This window comes from Jatropha curcas, chromosome 3, assembly GCF_041381405.1.
Source record: "Jatropha curcas cultivar XTBG-Jc1 chromosome 3, XTBG_Jcur_1.0, whole genome shotgun sequence".
Classification (NCBI taxonomy): Eukaryota; Viridiplantae; Streptophyta; class Magnoliopsida; order Malpighiales; family Euphorbiaceae; genus Jatropha; species Jatropha curcas.
In genome coordinates, this window is record NC_143153.1 from 22,217,034 (window position 1) to 22,222,855 (window position 5,822).

Below are 5,822 nucleotides of genomic sequence, written 5' to 3' on the forward strand. Positions count from 1 at the left end.
CATTCATTCATTTTTTTTCCATAATTCCATTTAAAATTATGGCACACAATTCACAAAGCTCCAAGGGAAAGCGAGTTGCTCAAAGTGCAGAAGAAATTGATTCAAACGATCCATTGATTGATTTTTCAGCAAAATTTAATGATGAAGTTCAATATCAAACTCTAGTTGAGGAATGTTATATTCGTCGTCATTCACCACAAGAAGCAATATCTCCTAATATTTCAACAGGTAAACCACCAAAATCAGATATTTTCAAGAAGTACTTTGCAAAAATTGTTCAAGATAATGGAGAAATCAATGCGATTCGATGTAATTATTACAAAAAAGAATATGTATTCAAGCTTGGAGGAGGCTATGACACTCTCAATAGGCATTTAAAATCACATCATCCAAGTGAGGTAGGAATGGATGTAACTCAAACTCAATTATCGTCATCAAGGTATGGTGATCCTAACACTCCTCTATTTAAATATAGTGATGAAACTAATAAAATTGAAATGGCTAAAATGGTTTGTATGGAAGATTATCTTTTTCATATGGTGAAAAAATTGGATTTAATAACTATTGTAAAAAAAAGCATTAAATCCTTCAGCAAAAAAGATACCTAGAAATACACTTAAAAGGACTATTTTATCTATTTATTTAAAAGAAAAGGAAATTTTAAAAAATTTATTTGCAAATTTTAATGGTAAAATTGCCATTTGTTGTGATATTTGGTGTGATGCTTGGCAAACTCATTCTTATATGGGTGTTACATCCCATTGGATTGATAATGAATGGAAACTTGAAAAAAGAATTATTGCACTTAGAGTTTTTGATGACTCTCACACCGCGCATAATATTTTTACCATGTTAAATATTATTTTAAAAGAATATGGTTTGACTAAAAAAATTTTTACAATTGGTTTTGATAATGCCAGTGCAAATACGGCATCAATAAATGAATTAAAAACTCTTTGTCAACCTAAATTTGGTGGACAATTTTTTCACACTAGATGTGCACGTTATATTTTAAATTTATGTGTTCAAGATGCATTAACAACATTAAATATATTTTTACGTCCAATAAAAAATGCTTTAAATCATTTATGGACACATGGATATGTTAGAAAAGAATTTAAAAAATTTTGTCACTCTATGGGAAAAAAATATAAAAAATTTTCAAGAGATATTCCTACAAGGTGGAATTCAACTTATAAAATGTTAAATGAGTCTTATGAATATAAAGATATTCTTTATGCATTTATGCAATTGCATGCATCACATTTTCAACTTTATCCAACCAATTGGGCTATTTATTATTACAGCTAGCTTAGTTTCTGCTGTCATTTGATTTGCTGGCTGATTGCCGTTGATCTGGGTTGCTAATTTAGGAATTTTCTTTGTAAATATATTTTCCTTTCCTTGTTTGTTTGATTTTGTTCTATTTTGGTAGTTTAGCTTTTATTAGGAGAATATTTTGACAGCTGTATATGTTGTATATATTTTGATCTTTCTGTGAGAATGAAAGGCAATTCTCTCTTTCCAAGAAACCTATAGTTTGTTCATGGTATCAGAGCCATGGCTGACGGAAAGAAAAATGATGAGAGTTCTGGAATAGAAAAGAAAAGTTACAACCCTTACACACTGAATTCGAATGATAACCCAGGTAACCTAATTACCCAAGTTCAGTTGAAGGGTGAGAATTATGAAGAATGGGCACGAGCTATGCGGACTGCATTGCGAGCCAAAAAGAAATATGGTTTTGTTGATGGAACTGTCAAACAACCAGCAGATGATTCGATGGATCTAGAAGACTGGTGGACAGTTAATTCTATGTTGGTTTCATGGGTACTTAACACCATTGAACCGACTGTTCGCTCGACTATCTCTCACATAGAAAATGTGAAGGTTTTGTGGGAAGATATTAAACAGAGATTCTCTATTGGAAATGGTCTGCGAATGCAGCAACTAAAATCAGATTTGGCAAATTGTAAGCAAGATGGTCAGTCCATTGTTTCTTACTTTGGGAAACTCAAATTGTTATGGGATGAAATAAACAATTATGATCAAATACCAACATGTGTTTGCACAGGTTGCAAATGTAATCTGACCATTGAATTGGAACGAAAGTGAGAAGAAGAAAGAGTCCATCAATTTCTAATGGGCTTGGATGAAGAAGGATACGGAACGGTACGCTCTAATATTTTGAGTACCGAGCCTCTACCCAATATAAATCGTACTTATGCCATGGTTGTTCAACAAGAGCGGGTAAGAACTGTTACGCGAACTAAGGAAGAAAGAGGTAATCCCATGAGTTTCGCAATTCGATCAAGAGGTCGAAATTCAGGGGGGGATAAGGATAAAAGCATGATTTGTTTTAATTGCAATCAAGACGGACATGAGGCTGCAAATTGTTTTCAACTGATAGGATATCCTGAATGGTGGGGTAACAGGCCGCGTGGAAACTTGACTGGACGTGGAGGTGGAAACCAAAGGCGTGGTAAAAGAGGAGGAGCTCGTGCCAATGCCAGACAAAGAATTGGAAATCACAGTGGGCGTGCAAACATTACTGATTCAGATCGAAAAGGTCTTATTGGATTGAATGATGAGCAATGGACGACATTGCTAGGCATGTTAAGTTCACATCAAAATGGAACTGATGAAAGGATGACAGGTAAACAGAAAATTTTTCCTTGGATTATAGACACAGGCGCTTCACATTATATGACAGGAACGATGGCTTTTTTACGTAATTGGCGTGATATTGAGCCATGTTCAGTTGAATTACCTAATGGAGAAAAGACCATGGCAATGAAAGAAGGAACTGTATTCCTTGGAGGAGATTTGATACTGCGACGAGTTTTATATGTGCCAAACTTAAAATGCAATTTAATTTCTGTTTCACAACTTCTTAATGACTCACAGTTTGTTATTCAACTCACTAATAAGATTTGTGCTATACAGGACCTAAACTCGAGGAACCTGATTGGAGCGGGTGAGCAAAGAGAGGGGCTTTATTTTCTCAAATGTGTGGCTTCATTGCATGCTCATAAGGTGGCTGTTGTGGGATCTTTTGAGCTTTGGCATAAAAGAATGGGTCATCCCTCTTCGAAAGTTGTTGAATTAATTCCAGAAGTTGGTAGAATAGCTAGGAAAAATAATAAAACTTGTGATGCTTGTTTTAGAGCAAAACAAACAAGAGAGGTATTCATTTCTAGTGACAGTAAAGCTAAAGATTGTTTTGAATTGATACATTGTAATTTGTGGGGACCTTATAAAGTCTCAGCTTCATGTGGAGCAATTTATTTCTTAACAGTTATTGATAATTACTCTCGTGCTGTGTGGATATTTTTGTTGAACGGAAAAAGTGCAGTAGCTGGTACTCTAAAGAATTTTTTTGTGATGGTTGAACGACAATTTGGAAAAAATGTGAAAATTGTTCGGAGTGATAACGAAAGTGAATTTATGTGCTTGAAAGGTTATTTTCTTGAAAATGGAATTTTGCACCAAACTTCTTGTGTAGGAACACCACAACAAAATGGACGGGTGGAAAGGAAGCATCGCCATATTCTCAATATTGCAAGAGCTTTGCGTTTTGAAGCAAATTTGCCGATAGAATTTTGGGGAGAATGTGTTCTTACAGCTGGTTATTTAATTAATAGGACTCCATCTCTATTGTTGCAAGGGAAAACTCCATATGAGATTATTTATGGCGAAATTCCTTCTTACAAACACATTCGGATTTTTGGTTGTTTGTGCTATGCACATAATCAAAATCGGGTTTGAGATAAATTTGCTAGTCGAAGTCGACGATGTGTTTTTGTTGGATATCCAATGGGTAAGAAGGGCTGGAGATTGTATGATTTGGAGACAAAGGAATATTTTGTATCTAGGGATGTTGTCTTTGCTGAAAATGAATTTCCATATGCACATGAGAAAATTTTAAGTATAAATAACAGAGTTGAGGAGTCCAGTGATGAAGTTGAGGATTTAAATGGTGGCATAGCTGAGGAAAATATTGAGAGTATGGATAGAAATAATACAAGCAATCATGAAGAGCAGAAATCCATTCAAAATAACAAAAATGAAGGGAAAGCAGTGATGTCATAGAAGAGCAGTTGGGAAGAGGGCATAGGGTCAAACATCCTTCCATTCATTTAAAAGATTATGTGATTAATGCCACCAAAATAAGCCCCTCGACATGCTCATCTAACCAATCTGATTCCTCAGGTACACCTTATCCTTTAGCACATTATGTGAGATATGATAAATTTTCTGTGCAACATCGGTGTTTCTTGGCAGCAATTACTTCAGGTCATGAACCAAACACTTATGCTGATGCAATCAAAGATATACGGTGGAGAGAGGCCATAAGAAAAGAAATACAAGCTTTAGAAGAAAATGGTACATGGACAGTTGAAACTTTGCCTCTTGGGAAGAAAGCAATTGGGAGTAAATGGTTGTATAAAATCAAGTACAACTCTGATGGAAGTGTTGAACGGTACAAGGCACGGTTGGTAATACTTGGCAACAATCGAGTGGAAGGTATTGATTATCAAGAAACCTTAGCTCCTACAGCAAAAATGGGGACGGTACGCACATTTCTTACTGTAGCAGCTGCTAAGAATTGGGAACTTCATCAAATGGATGTCCAAAATGCGTTCTTACACGGTGATTTGGAAGAAGTAGTTTACATGAAGATGCCACCTAGATTTGCTTCTTCAACACCAAGGAAGGTTTGTAGACTTCGAAAGTCTCTATACGGTTTGCGGCAAGCTCCTAGATGCTGGTTTGAGAAATTGGCTACATCTCTCAAGGAGTATGGTTTTAAACAGTCATTATCAGATTACTCTTTATTCATTTTTCAAGATAAGGGTACTCAATTGAATGTTCTCATTTATGTTGATGATCTTATTATTTCTTCCAATAAAGATTCCGCTGTGCAAAAGTTCAAAACTTATTTGAGTCAATGTTTTCATATGAAGGACTGAAATTTTTCTTAGGAATTGAAGTGGCAAGAAACTTGGATGGGATTTTCTTGTGTCAACGAAAATATGCTTTGGATGTGATTTCTGAAGTTGGCTTATTGGGTTCCAAGCCAATTCATACTCCCCTTGAACAAAATCACAAGCTGGCTCTTACTGAAAGCGATGATGTCGACAATCCTGCTCAATATAGACAATTGGTGGGTCGACTTATTTATTTGACTATAACCCGGCCTGAATTATCTTACTATGTGCATATTCTTGCACAGTTTATGCAATAGCCAAAGAAAGCTCATTGGGATGCTGCTTTAAGAGTAGTACGATATTTAAAAGGAAATCCAGGCCAAGGTATTTTGCTGCGTGCTGACTGTGATTTAAAATTGATTGCTTATTGTGATTCGGATTGGGCGAGTTGTCCCTTGACAAGATGCTCTTTAACGGGTTATTTTATTCTATTGGGTAACTCGCCTATCTCATGGAAGACTAAGAAACAACAGATAGTTTCACGCTCATTTGCTAAAGCTGAATACCGGTCTATGACTGCTACTGCTTGTGAACTTAAATGGTTGAAAGGTTTATTGAATTCTCTTGGTGTGACGCATACTGAACCTATGCGATTGTATTGCGATAATCAAGCTGCTTTACATATCGCTGCTAATCCCGTTTATCATGAGCGCACTAAGCATATTGAAGTGGATTGTCATTTTATTCGTAATGAGATAATTTCTGGTAATATTTGTTCCAGCTATATTCGTAGTTCAATGCAGCCAGCTGATATCTTCACAAAAGCATTAGGAAAGGATCAATTTCAGTTTCTCCTTTGCAAGATGGGCATTCAAGATCCTCATGCTCCAT

General features: G+C 35.7%; 1 pseudogene; it reads left to right on the forward strand.

Annotated features, from left to right (window-relative positions):
- Nucleotides 1–2,044: 2,044 nt before the first annotated feature.
- Nucleotides 2,045–2,981, forward strand: LOC149497708 (uncharacterized; annotated as a pseudogene).
- Nucleotides 2,982–5,822: the final 2,841 nt, after the last annotated feature.